Source organism: Bos indicus x Bos taurus, chromosome 5, assembly GCF_003369695.1.
Source record: "Bos indicus x Bos taurus breed Angus x Brahman F1 hybrid chromosome 5, Bos_hybrid_MaternalHap_v2.0, whole genome shotgun sequence".
Taxonomy (NCBI): domain Eukaryota; kingdom Metazoa; phylum Chordata; class Mammalia; order Artiodactyla; family Bovidae; genus Bos; species Bos indicus x Bos taurus.
In genome coordinates, this window is record NC_040080.1 from 16,975,157 (window position 1) to 16,990,000 (window position 14,844).

General features: G+C 46.2%; 1 pseudogene; it reads left to right on the plus strand.

Moving 5' to 3' along the window:
* The first annotated feature begins 216 nt into the window (after nt 1–216).
* Nucleotides 217–10,515, plus strand: LOC113893395 (annotated as a pseudogene).
* Nucleotides 10,516–14,844: the final 4,329 nt, after the last annotated feature.

A 14,844-nucleotide genomic window follows, 5' to 3' on the forward strand; every position in this document is an offset into this window, starting at 1 on the left:
ACCCACTCGATGGACGTGAGTTTGAGTGAACTCCAGGAGTTGGTGAGGGACAGGGAGGCCTGGCGTGCTGCGATTCATGGGGTCGCAAAGAGTCGGACACGACTGAGCGACTGAACTGAACTGAACATTACTTTCACTCACTTCTATTGGTTACTAGGAATTCACGAAGGTCAGCAAAGCTTCAAGAGGAGTCATAGATCTGAATTCTCAGTGGATATGACAGTAAAGATTTTGCAGATATGTTTAAGAACTTCCAACCCTCCCAGCCCTCTGATCATTGCTGTTTCTGCAGGAAACCAGGCCCAGGTGCTGCCCCAGTCCAACGATTCCCGCTCGGAACCAGCAGGCTCTGCGGCCTCAGAGGAGAGCGCCCCCTACTGCTCAGGTGAGGGTCCCACAGGACAGAAGACCCTTCTCAACCCCTGGGGTCACCACCCCACTGTCCCAATTCTCTCTCCTCAGGCAGCAGACAGTTCCGCCTGGTGGACGGGGGCAGTCACTGCGCCGGGAGAGCGGAAATCCTTGACCAGGGCTCCTGGGACACCATCTGTGATGACGGCTGGGACCTGGGCGATACCCACGTGGTGTGCAGCCTTATTGAGGGCTGTGGAGAAGCCCTCAATGCCATGGGGTCTGCTCACTTCGGAGCGGGCTCAGGGCTCATCTGGCTGGACGACCTGAATTGCACAAGAAAGGAGTCCCACGTGTGGAGGTGCCCTTCTCGGGGCTGGGGGCAGCACTACTGCAGACACAGGAGGATGTGGGGGTCATCTGCTCAGGTCTGTGCTGCACACTGTCCACAGTCTGGGGGATGGGTAGAACCCTGGAGTACAGGGGTCTAAGCCCTGAGGGAGAGATGCTGAAAGGACCAGAGATGGCGGCTTCCTCCCATTGAGCCTGACTTTTCAGCAGACCTGAAGAGGAGGTGCTTTCACTTCCTCCTGCATCAGCTGAGATTCTGGTCCTTTCTTCTCACCAGTGTTTCGTGGCAGAGCCGTTTCTCACAGTTTCCATGTGAAAGTAGGGCTCTTTCCTCTGTTCCCTGTGGTAGTACAGTCTGGAGATCCTGTAGATGTTGTAATGAAAGCACAATCTTACTCTATTCAGTTCTGTATGCTAGGAGTCTGATGAGGCTCTCCGTGGGCCAACATCCCAGTGTCCACAGGGCTGCGTTCTTCCTGAAGGGTCTGGGGAGGACTCCTTTCCCAGCCTTTCCTGGCTTCAGTGTGGCCTCATTTCTTGTCTCAGAGCCCTCTTTCTTCTTCTTCAGACAACATTCTCTCCTCTGACCTTTCCTGCATGTCTCAATTTCCTCTGTTCAGTTCAGTTCAGTTGCTCAGTCATGTCCGACTCTTTGTGACCCCATGAATCACAGCACGCCAGGCCTCCCTGTCCATCACCAACTCTCGGAGTTCACTGAGACTCATGTCCATCGAGTCAGTGATGCCATCCAGCCATCTCATCCTCTGTCGTCCCCTTCTCCTCCTGCCCCCAATCCCTCCCAGCATCAGAGTCTTTTCCAATGAGTCAACTCTTCACATGAGGTGGCCAAAGTACTGGAGTTTCAGCTTTAGCATCATTCCCTCCAAAGAAATCCCAGGACTGATCTCCTTCAGAATGGACTGGTTGGATCTCCTTGCAGTCCAAGGGACTCTCAAGAATCTTCTCCAACACCACTGTTCAAAAGCATCAATTCTTCAGTGCTTAGCCTTCTTCACAGTCCAACTCTCACATCCATACATGACCACAGGAAAAACCATAGCCTTGACTAGACAGACCTTTGTTGGCAAAGTAATGTCTCTGCTTTTGAATATGCTATCTAGGTTGGTCATAACTTTCCTTCCAAGGAGTAAGCGTCTTTTAATTTCATGGCTGCAGTCACCATCTGCAGTGATTTTGGAGCCCAGAAAAATAAAGTCTGACACTGTTTCCAATGTTTCCCCATCTATTTCCCATGAAATGATGGGACCAGATGCCATGATCTTTGTTTTCTGAATGTTGAGCTTTAAGCCAACTTTTTCACTCTCCACTTTCACTTTCATCAAAGGCTTTTTAGTTCCTCTTCACTGTCTGCCATAAGGGTGGTTTCATCTGCATAACTGAGGTTATTGATATTTCTCCTGGCAATCTTGATTCCAGCTTGTGTTTCTTCCAGTCCAGCGTTTCTCATGATGTACTCTGCATAGAAGCTAAATAAGCAGGGTGACAATATACAGCCTTGACATACTCCTTTTCCTATTTGGAACCAGTATGCTGTTCCATGTCCAGTTCTAACTGTTGCTTCCTGACCTGCATACGGGTTTCTCAAGAGGCAGGTCAGGTGGTCTGGTATTCCCATCTCTTTCAGAACTTTCCAGAGTTTATCGTGACCCACACAGCCAAAGGCTTTGGCATAGTCAATAAAGCAGAAATAGACGTTTTTCTGGAACTCTCTTGCTTTTTCCATGATCCAGCGGATGTTGGCAATTTGATGTCTGGTTCCTCTGCCTTTTCTAAAACCAGCTTGAACATCTGGAAGTTCATGGTTCACGTATTGCTGAAGCCTGGCTTGGAGAATTTTGAGCATTATTTTTCTAGCATGTGAGATGAGTGCAATTGTGTGGTAGTTTGAGCATTCTTTGGCATTGCCTTTCTTTGGGATTGGAATGAAAAGTGACCTTTTCCAGTCCTGTGGCCACTGCTGAGTTTTCCAAATTTGCTGGCATATTGAGTGCAGCACTTTCACCGCATCATCTTTCAGGGTTTGAAATAGCTCAACTGGAATTCCATCACCTCCACTAGCTTTGTTCGTAGTGATGCTTTCTAAGGCCCACTTGACTTCACATTCCAGGATGTCTGGCTCTAGGTCAGTGATCACACCATCATGATTATCTGGGTCATGAAGATCTTTTTTGTACAGTTCTGTGTATTCTTGCCATCTCTTCTTAGTATCTTCTGCTTCTGTTAGGTCCATACCATTTCTGTCCTTTATCGAGCCCATCTTTGCATGAAATGTTCCTTTGGTATCTTTGATTTTCTTGAAGAGATCTCTAGTCTTTCCCATTCTGTTGTTTTCCTCTATTTCTTTGCATTGATCACTGAGGAAGGCTTTCTTATCTCTTCTTGCTAGTCTTTGGATCTCTGCATTCAGATGCTTATATCTTTCCTTTTCTCCTTTGCTTTTCGCTTCTCTTCTTTTCACAGCTATTTGTAAGGCCTCCCCAGACAGCCAGTTTGCTTTTTGCATTTCTTTTCCATGGGGATGGTCTTGATCTCTGTCTCCTGTACAATGTCACGAACCTCATTCCACAGTTCATCAGGCACTCTATCTATCCGATCAAGGCCCTTAAATCTATTTCTCACTTCCACTGTATAATCATAAGGGATTTGATTTAGGTCATACCTGAATGGTCGAGTGGTTTTCCCTACTTTCTTCAATTTAAGAATTTGGTAATAAGGAGTTCATGATCTGAGCCACAGTCAGCTCCTGCTCTTGTTTTTGTTGACTGTATAGAGCTTCTCCATCTTTGGCTGCAAAGAATATAATCAATCTCATTTCGGTGTTGACCATCTGGAGATGTCCATGTGTAGAGTCTTCTCTTGTGTTGTTGGAAGAGGGTGTTTGTTATGACCAGTGCATTTTCTTTGCAAAACTCTCTTAGTCTTTGCCCTGCTTCCTTCCATATTCCAAGGCCAAATTTGCCTGTTACTCCAGGTGTTTCTTGATTTCCTACTTTTGCATTCCAGTCCCCTATAATGAAAAGGACATCTTTTTTGAGTGTTAGTTCTAAAAGGTCTCTAAACACAGTCAAAAAGAGAACTCCAGTTTTGCAGATGGTAGGTCTAAGGATGTTATTGTGTGTATGCATGTTGAATTTTTCAGTCATGTCTGTCCCTTTGTGACCCCACGGACTGTAGCCCACCAGGTTCTCTTGTCCATGGAATTCTCCAGGAAAGAATACTGGGGTGGGTTACCATTCCCTTCTCCAGGGGATCTTTCTGACCCAGGGATCGAACCTGGGGCTACTGCATTGTAGCAGATTATTTACCATCTGAACTACCAGGGAAGCCCAAGAATATGATTACATTGGGTTTACTTGGTTAATGCATAATGTTGCAGGTTAATATCACCATCCCAAGGTCCTAAGTTTCTAGTCTTAAAAATATCTGGAAAGTCTCTCTTGAAAGGTAACATTGACAGCTTCCAGGGATTAAGACTTAGACAATTGTGGTTCAATATTCTGCCCACTTCCCCAATATCCATATCACTTCCCTTTCACATACTTTTTTAGAGGTTTTGTCAGGAAGAATGATTCATCTCCTCTCCCTATAGAAGTCCAGGTTGGTCTTCCTCTCTGTTCGTATCCACTACATCATTGTAGTAGAAGTAGAAAGACAGACGTTAAAGGACAAAGTCAGTTGAACTGGAGACAAATCTTGTCTTCAGTGTTGTCACCTAGTGGGTATCTCCTCCTCAGCAGGGTCAGGAATTTATGGTCACAGTTTCTTGAGGAGAGGAAAACCCAGAGCACTGAGCAGAGTGCTAACTGTGTCCTGTCTCCTCCTATTTCAATCAGAGTTCCTGGCCCTCAGGATGGTGAATGAGGACCAGCAGTGTGCTGGGAGGCTGGAAGTTTTCTACAATGGGACCTGGGGCAGCGTCTGCTGCAGCCCAGTGGAAGACATCACCTTGTCCATGATCTGCAGAGAGCCTGGCTGTGGGGACAGTGGAACCCTCAACTCTTCTGTTGCTCTTAGGAAAGGTTCTAGACCCCGGTGGGTAGATGGAATCCGGTGTCAGAAAACTGATACCTCTCTCTGGCAGTGTCCTTCTGACCCTTGGAAATACAGTTCTTGCTCTCCAAAGGAGGAAGCCTATATCTCGTGTGCAGGTGACTTACTGTCTGTTTTTGTGTCTGTCCCAACCCTGTAGGGTGTTGTTAGAGTGATTTTATATTTTCCAATCTAAGGGATGAGTTGAAATTGACTCTACAAAATGTGCATGTGTGTGTTTGTGTATCTCTGTGTCTGTTTGTTTGCTTTTGTTGTGCGATGTGGAGACTGGTAAACAAGTAAATAGAGAAAGTTTTTTGAACTGGTGCTAAGATGCAGTGAATGTCTCAGCCCAGTAGATAATGAGCCTCTGTTTACACCTGTTATTTGGATTGAGCCAAGGACCTTAGATAATATTATTTGGGGACAGGACCACCCTCAGCTGTTCCTGATCCACTGTTTCCCTGTTGTGTGCAGGAAGAAGACCCAAGAGCTGTCCAACTGCTGCCCCCTGCACAGGTGTGTTAGCCCCGCCTCCTCCCCTGTGGCTCCCAGGGGCTCCTTCCTCCCACCAGGGGAGTCACAGGAGGGGCTGCTGCCTTTTCAGACAGAGAGAAGCTGAGACTCGGAAGGAGACACCGAGTGCTCAGGGCGGGTGGAGGTGTGGCACAGCGGTTCCTGGGGCACCGTGTGTGATGACTCCTGGAGCCTGGCAGAGGCCGAGGTGGTGTGTCAGCAGCTGGGCTGTGGCCCGGCCCTGGAAGCCGTGCGGGCTGCAGGGTTTGGCCCTGGAAATGGAAGCATCTAGCTGGACGAGGTGCAGTGCGGGGGCTGGGAGTCCTTGTGAGACTGTGCTGCGGAGCCCTGGGGGCAGAGCGCCTGCAAGCATGAGGAGGATGCTGGTGTGAGGTGCTCTGGTGAGTGAGGGACTCGGGGTCCACCCTGGGTGAGCTGGGGCAGTGCAGGGGCAGTGGGCTGGGCTGGGGGTGGTGGGGAGTTTGTGTTCAGACAGTGTCCTGGTCCTGGAGCCCTGATCTAGGATGGGGGAGCCAGGAGGACTGGACATTGATGTTGTGGAGACTGAGGGGTGATTTCAGGCTCAGGAGGGAAAAATGAACTGCCCCGCATTCTGGCCAATCACCCTGCTCCAGACTCCTGTTTTTCTCTTTAGGTGCAAGGACAACATTGCCTCTGGGTACAGCAGGTACTGTGGTCCATCCACAAGCAGGGGAGAATACTCAAATACTGGGGACCTGTTCTGTGGGCTCTCTGACAGCTCAGGAGAGGAAAGAGCCTGAGGAGCCCTGGCTGGTGGGGAGGAGTCGGGGCATTACTTTGGGGAAATCCCCTGCTTTGGTTCCCAGGGTCAGAAGGTTGTCATACCCAGAATCCAAGTGAGTCTGGTTCCCATGGTGCAGATTCTAAGGTTCTCCCACCTGTCCTTGAGTGTTGCTCCTCATCTGTGAGGTGCAGGTCCCAGGACTGTTTGACACTCTGTCTCCTGAAGCCCAAGGAGAAGGGAAGAGCTGGGTCTTCAGAAGCTATCTCGACAGGGCATCTCCCTGATAATCCCCAGCTCTGCCTCAGCTGGAGTGGAGTTGACTTGTCTCAGGATGAGACCTGGAGAACCCCAGTCACTGTCAGTGCACTTGGGTCTGAGGCTGGGATATCATTGTCCGGAGCTCCCTGGAAATGCTGGCACAGGGGGTTTCTCTGTGCCCAGGACCTTCTCCAGCCCTCTTGCCTGTTCTCCTTAGGGACCAGAACAACCTCAAATCCTCTCCCTGGCATCTTCTCCCTGCCTGGGGTCCTCTGCCTCATCCTGGGGGCCCTTCTCTTCCTGGTCTTCGTCATCCTGGTGACTCAGCTGCTCAGATGGAGAGCAGAGCGCAGAGGTGGGCTGCAGGGGGAACTGGGGACCAGGGAGAGTATGTGGAGGCAGGAGATGGGGCAGGTGTGAGCAGGGGAACCTGGGCCAGGTCTCTGTTCTGAGTCTGCAGAACTCAATATGCTCCATGCTGAGCTCTAAGGGTTGAATAGACAGAGGTTCTTAGGACTGGGGCGTGAACTCTCATAAGTCATGGCCTCTCTTATGAGACCAAAAAGAGTTGGGGCTGAACTGTGGATTCAGGTGACAGGGGAGAAGGTGCCAAAACAGTACATGGAGTGGGAGACAATGCCGAGGTTCAGGCAGCCCTGTGTGAGCACAGGGGAGATGAAGGGTGGGCCTGTTGGATCGGGGTGTTTGGGGCAGCATCTCTGACCTGCTGAGCATCTCTCAGCCTTATCTAGCTATGAAGATGCTCTTGCTGAAGCCATGTATGAGGAGCTTGATGACCTTGCAACACGGAAGGAGTGTCTTCTGGGCAGCCCAGGTGGGTGTCTCTGCCTTCCCTCCTTGGACTTCTGGTTGTCACCACTCACTGGCTGTGCATGTCTTCTCAGCATCAGCAGACTCCACTCATGCCCCAGGCTCACAGAGGTGGCTCCTTCAAAGTGGCAGGATGGCCTCTCACAGCCCTCTGAGCCCCCAGCCTTCATCTACACTGCAGGAGCCAGACCTGTCCCTTCTCAGCTGTAACTCAGGCCCTGTGGGTGTGGGAGGGTCATTCTGTGTGCTGTGTGATGTTTTTCTCCACTTTAGGCTTCCTGTCAGATGGTGAGGACAGCCATGACTCCAGATCTGCTCCAGGTAATAGAGGTGGACCTGCTTCAGCTGAGTGTTGGGAGGAGAGTCCCTCCTCATAGAGAGGATATGTAACGGGAACAGTCTTCCTTTGATGGACCAGAGGGATCCCTTGTGTCCAGATTGGGTCTGTCCTTCTCCTTCTCTGGCTGTTCTGTGATGTCTCACATTTGGGGCTGGGCTGTCTGTGTTCAGAATCACAAGTGACACACACTGGTTTTAAAAATAACATCTGTAAAGCACAGTTTGTCAAAATATTTTAGTAATGTTCAATGGTGGGAGAGTTGCTTTGAGATATATATTTTCAATCAGGAAATATTAAGATATGCAAAATCATGTTTTGGTTTATGGACACATCAAAATGAAACATGGTCTCAGAGAAAAAAATCTTTTGAAACAAGGAGTGACTGGTGCCTCTATTTAGCAGCTCAGAAATTCTGGGTCAGGAGGGATCTTAGGTATTTCCCAGACCAACCCCCTTACTGTGGTTTCATCTGACCCTTGCTCTGCCCTCAGAAGCCCCAGATCAGAGGACTGATGCCCCTGGTGAGGATTACAATGATGCTGAAGAGGTACCAGTGCCTGGGGCTCCTCCTTCCTCTCAGGGGAGTGAGGAAGAAGTGCTCCCAAAGAAGGAAGATGGGATGAGGTCTCAGACAGGTGAGTGGGATTAGCTGATCCCCTGTAATCTTTGGTCTCTGTCCAGGAAAGTGTGAATTTGAGCTCCTCAAGGCCAAGCCTCTCTACAGTTTCAAAACATGGGCAATCTCATGCTTTTGATGGGCTTCCCTGGTGGCTCAGGTGGTAAAGAATCTGCCTGCAATGCAGGAGACTGGGGTTTGATCCCTGGATCAGGAAGATCCCCTGGAGAAGGGAATGGCTACCCTCTCCAGTATTCTTGCCTGGAGAATCCCATGGACAGAAGGGCCTGATAGGTTACAGTTCATAGGGTTGCAAAGAGTCAGACACAGCTGAATAACTAGCACTTCACTTCACAACCATATGCTATCTTTAACGATGTCAGACTCCTTGGGGATGAGGAATCACTGTATTTTTAGCATTTATGTCTCCATAATGTATGGAGATGGAGAATGCAATGGCAACCCACTCCAGTATTCTTGCCTGGAGAATCCCAGGGACAGAGGAGCCTGGTGGGCTGCCATCTATGGGGTCGCACAGAGTCAGACACGACTGAAGTGACTTAGCAGCAGCAGCAGCAATGCATGGAGAAGGGAATGGCGACCCACTCCTGTACTTTTGCCTGGAAAATCCCATGGATGGAGGAGCCTGGTAGGCTACAGTCCATGGGGTCGTGAAGAGTTGCACCCGACTGAGCAACTTCACTTTCACTTTTCACTTTCATGCATTGGAGAAGGAAACGGCAACCCACTCCAGTATTCTTGCCTGGAGAATCCCAGGGACAGAGCAGCCTGGTGGGTTGCCATCCACGGGGTCACACAGAATCGGACATAGCTGATGTGACTTAGCAGCAGCTGCAGCTCTATAATGCAACATAAATTTTCACTTTATATGTGATATGCTTGCATTAAAATGTATAGATTAGGGACTTTTCTGGTAATCCAGTGGTTAGGACTCTGCACTTTCACTGCTATGGCCTGGGTTCAATCCCTGGTGAAGGAACTAAGATCCCACAAGCATTGTGTAGTGGCCAAAAGAAATAGATCGCTTATAGATTAATTGAGCATATTTATGAAATCCAAAAATAGACAAGTGTTTTTTATAACATCTCAGTGCTGTCCTGTATATGAAAGATAGAGATTTAAAAACTATTGCAGTATTGAAATTTGTGAGGCATTCTGGTAATTTAAGATTAGCTCTGTTTATAAGGTTGCAATGACATGTACAGAGTCTATGGTATATGGCGGCCTTAACATTAAGCCATGTTGGTGGATCATTGTGTCGGGGGAGTGTGTGATTTCCTTGGTTCTGTCTCACTACAGCAAAAATTTAAAGTGGCAGATGGACCAGAGTTACAGCTCAGTTATAGCTCAGTTTTATTTGGCAAGCAAAGGAAAATACATCCTTGAGGTGTGAGGGCAGGTTGACCCAAAAGAAGCAAAGAGAGGTGATGATAGAGGCTCAGTTTTGGCTCTTCTTTTTATATGTTTTTGTCTCCTCCCCTGAGCCTACTCTATGTAAACTGGGCTAGCCAGGAGGGCTCTTTGTTTCACCTGAGGTTCTCATTCCAGTCCTTGGACCTTCTTTTGTTCTATTTTCGTGGGTTTTTCTCTTCTTTGTCTTTTAGCCACCGCTATTCTGGACTCCTTTTTCCCATTCTAACTACCTAACAATTGATTCAGAGTTTGTGATCAGCTAAGGTCTAATTTCCTCCAGATATTTTAGTGGTCAAGAGAAAACATTCTTTCTCTGGAAAGGAGCATTTCTCCATCTGAGGGCCTGTGTGGTCCCTGGGAGGGGCCATCTGTGGCTGCACCCGTGATACTCTTTGTGGACATTTAGGAACATGCATCAAGGCTACTAAGAGCAGAGTTGGTTTGTGATTGAGGAACTCAGAATTTTCCTGTCTCCACTCTCCATCTAATTGTGATTTCACGTTTGTCAGTTGTGAAAGGAGAACATTTAAATTCATTGTTATGCTCTTACAATTCCTGGGCATTTCATTGCTGATTGTGTAGCCTGAAGGCAGATCTTCACATACCTCCTGTGTGAGCACAGGTCTCCTGTGATGCAGGGTTTCCACAGGAGCTGAAGTCCCAGAGACCACATGGACTGGATCTGAGAGGACAGCTGGGATCCATCCTCATTGTAACTGACATGAAATAGTCTGAGTTTCCCTGCCCACACCTGGGTCCCAGGGATGGTTTGTTATCACAACTTGCTTAACTAGCTTCCACCGCACTGTTTGGTCCCCTTGTCTCAGTTCTAATCATAGTTTTCTTTACTATTTCAGGCTCTTCTCTGAATGTCTTTAGAGAGGAAGCTGATCCTGGGGAAGGAGAAGAGAGCCCCGGCTGCTCCAGGGGGAGAAAAGGGACCCTGGATACGATGATGTTAAACTCAGTGCCCCTGAAACTTGCAGAGTGACTTTCCTGTGATTTGTATTAAATACAAGATAATGCCTCAGATATTCTAATTGTCTGTATTCAATAGAGTAGTGGTGACTTGTGATTGTGTTATATGGAAATTGCTCAAAATGAAATATTCTGAATAAAGTGGCTTTTTTTGCTTTGTTAATAATTACCACGTTCCATGTCAAATGATTTTAGAGGATTGGTCCGCAGACACCATTTTCCTCAAAGGAAATACACGATGAGTGCACTGCCCTGTTTTCTCACCTTCTTCAAAGGCTAATGAGGCCATGACTTAGCCCAGGAACACAGATGCTCTGGGTCACTCTTACTTAGAAAAAGTATCTAAACTTGGTCCACATTCATACCCTCCGTCCTAGCAAGATGACTTTGTTGACCAAAAAGTATAGTCAGAACCTGTAGAATTATTTTATTTGGTGGGAATGCTTAAGACTTCAAGCCCTGGAGATATAGAATCTCAGTAGCTCTGAGAAAACTGCTCCAAAGAGGCAGCAGGGGAAGTCAGGCTGTATGCAATTTTGCAACAAAGGGAGCAGGCAGTCTGAAGATCAAAGACCAGGTACCAAGTTAAGGAATGTAGCGTTCTATGTATGTATGGGAAGATGCAAGCCTCTGGTCTCACTGGATTCAATTTTTCCATATGCAGCTCAGCTATCTGGGGCCAACCCTGTTTCCCGGCTCACCTTAAGGAGTGGCAGGTGGTTGCTTCTTGCTTTCCCCCAGCTCCTCAGCAATCACCATGGGGGGTGGCAGCATCCCCTGGATCAGTTTTGGGAGCCCTCATTCACATTTGGAGACCAGAAATCATTGATGGCTGTGACATTTCTTGTTTATTGATATGGCAGGAGATATTTTCATTTCACAAACTCATGGAAAAAACCCAATCCTGAACATTCCTGTATGTTCTTCCCTGAGATGTCACATCACCTGTTTTTAACCTGTTCTTGGTCACCAGACTTCTGTGTGGGTTTCAAAGTGGGAATTTGCTGGTGGGAGAGAATGGATACAGCTTTCCTTATTCTGCTCAAGTGTTCATGGGTCAATTAAAACTCTAACTCTAGGTAACTACGTCTGCCTTTTCATCTCTCATTCCCTAGGTTACTTTATCTGTTTATTCCTCAAGCAGATATAGATTCCTCCTTGCTCTTCTCCCATGTCTAGTCCAAATCCTTATGAATCCATTCTTTCCATCCCTGCCTACTGTTTCTTCAGAACATTGCCATTTCTTGTCTGTCCAATTATCTATCCCTTTGAGCAAATTATATCAGTTCATTCTCTAAGTTGATGGATGGCAAATTGGTGCTCACCCACACCCTGCATCCATGTGGGGCAAGAGGGCAAGAAAGTGAGACCTAGACAGAGGGGATCCAGAAGAAGAGATAGATGTGAAAATCAGGTACGTTGTCTATTTACGTTTCAAAGATGTGGATGGAGGGGTCTGATATGACTGAATTCTTAAAGGAAGAATTTCAGACTAATGGGCTCCTCTGAAAACAAATTGTTTCAAGATTCCTTTAATCTGGTTACTACTGAAAAAGTAAACGTGATCCTGCTGTGATTCTTCAGGGTAGAGAGAGCTGTCACGTAGGAGTGGCCAAGTAAAGATTACATTTCACAACACCCCCTTCCCCCTCAATTCCATTATGAACATGTGGAGAGGCTGCTGAACTAATCTAAGACCTGAGAGTGATGGCCTGGTTGTGAGTTGAACCCACCCAGTTCCTGGCTGATGGCTCTGCATGGTGTCCAGGGCTCCGACCTACAGTCACGTTTGCAGTCTTCATAGTTCTAGGCTGTGCTTGGAGATGGGAAGATGCCCAGGACTTCTCCCAGGGCAGCTCACATGGCTGTTCACCACTGGAAAGTGATGAAATAAATGACATATGATGAAAGAAATAAAGTATATCCACCAAGAAGCTCAGGGAGCTCCAAAAAATGCAGATAAACAATCAAATCCAGGGAAAGAATATGTGAACAAAATAAGATTAAAAAGTTATTTATTATTATTATTGTTTTCAATTTTTGGTCTCACTGGGTCTTTGTTGACACACATGGGCTTTCTCTAGTTGTGGCAAGCAGGCACTACTCTTCTTTGTGGACAGCAGGCCTCACTGTGTGGGGGCTTCTCCTGTTGTGGAGCACAGGCTCTAGGTGCACAGGCTTCAGTACTTGTAGCATGCCGGCTCCTATTAGCAGTTTGCGGGTCCTAGAGCACAGAGTAGTTGTGCATAGGCTCTGAGTTGCTCTGCAGAATAAATTCCATTTTTTGTTTTTTCTGTATAGAGACTGAAATCATAAAAACGGAAGCAACCAGGGAGTTTGCTGTTGGTTTAGTGGTTAGGATTTGATGCTTTCACTGCTGTGCCTGTATTCTATCCTGGTCAGGCAACTGTGCAAGAGGCAAAAAAAGAGATCCCTCAAGCTGTGCAATGAGGCACAAAAAGAGAAGGAACCAAACAGAAATTCTGTTGCTTAAGATTACAATGAATGAAATGCACAAAATAAAAAAATGCTACAGAAAGCACCAGCAACAGCATAAAAATCTTTGAGGCACAAGACAAGAAAATTGAAATTAGCCAGCCAGAGGACAAAGAAGCAAAAAGAATGAAAAAGTGTGAAAGAACCTGTGCGAACTTTGGGATAACATTCACAGTAACAACCTGCACATTATTGGAGTCCCAGAAGGAGGAGAGGAGGGGAAAGGGACAGAGATTGTACTTAAAGAAATAATACCAGATAAGTTACACATCTGATGAGACTTAGGCCTCCAAGTTCATGTAGCTAATAGGTCACCTCTCAGAGTTCACTCAAAATGATCGTCTCCAAGACACATTGTTTATAATCAAGACAAAGAGAATTTTAGAAGCATCGAGAGAAAAGCAAATGCTCACAAAAAAGGAATTCCCTTAAGAATATCAGTGGACTTCTGAGAAGAAACCTGTCAAGCCAGGAGAGAAAGGGATGATATATTCAAACTGAAGAAAGTAAACCTGCCAGCCAAGAATACTTTTCTCAGGAAGGTTGTCTTTCAGAAATGAAGACGAGATAAAGACGTTCCCAAACAAACAACAGTTGAGGGAGTTCACCAACACAGGTTTGTCTTACAAGATTGCTGAGGGGAGTTCTTCAAGCTAAATGAAGGATGTTAATTATTACATGAAAGAAGTGAAATTTTACAACAGACTTGTAAATGTAAATGTGTAATCCAATACAGAATACTCTAACACTGAATATAGTAGTGTGTTAACCAGTTAGCTCTAGTCTAGGGGGAAGTATTAAAATAACTGTAGAGAAAAATATTTTGTTAGTGATATACAATATAAAGAAAGGTAAATTCTGACATCAAAAACAGAAAGTGTAGGGAGAGGATCAAAAGGTAGAGCTTTTGTATGTGATTGAAATTAATTTGTTATCAGTGTAATAGAGGCTACTGTGTCTACAAGATATTTTATGTGAACCATGTGGCAATAAAAATGTAAAAACCTACAGTAGATTCACAAAACGTAAAGAGAAAAAAAAATCAAAGCACATCATTATCCAAAATCATCAGTTCACAGTTCTAACTGTTGTACAGAACAGTCAAGTTGTCCTGGTCTCTACAGCATCCTTCAAGATCAGCCCCAGAGGACTCTCCTTTCACAAAGTGAAAAACTAATTAGTCTGTCTGTTATTATAAGCCAAAGAACTCTTTCTGCACCTCATCTCCTTCCTTATATCATATAGATGGTGCAGCTGTACTTTTTTAATTGCAAATTTTCATCCTGTGACATTCCTGTGTGGTTTTAATTGAAAAACTGCCAAATGATAAATCATCCCAATACCCTGTTTCCTCTGTTGGTTCTGATTAAGACTTAATAAGAAGACATGTGTGTGTGTTGTGGTTTGTCTTGTGTATCCTTAGAGATAGAGATTTTCAGAGTTTGTTGTGATGTATCTGGTGGTGATATGCACCTTCTTTTTGAAAATCAAATTTTGAGAACTCTGCAGTCAGGAGGAAAATACTTCTTGCAGCAAATGAAACTTAAACCTATGGGGTCTTCAGTTGCTTTCACATATAACCAGAGGACTAAAAAGTTTCCTTAGCCAGTGACTGTACCTTTTTGACTCCAAAGAACCTGCAGCTACTTCTGTGGCATTGGGCTTCAACTAGATGTTTTATCAATAGTGCTGTATAGAAGGAGAAGTTTTGAGACTACTGTAAAAATAAGACCGATAACTGGAAGTAGGAGGCTTAAGTCCAAACCCTGACTCCAGGGAACTCCTGACTCCAGGGAACATTAATTGACAGGAGCTCATCAAACGCCTCCATACCTACACTGAAACCAAGCACCACAC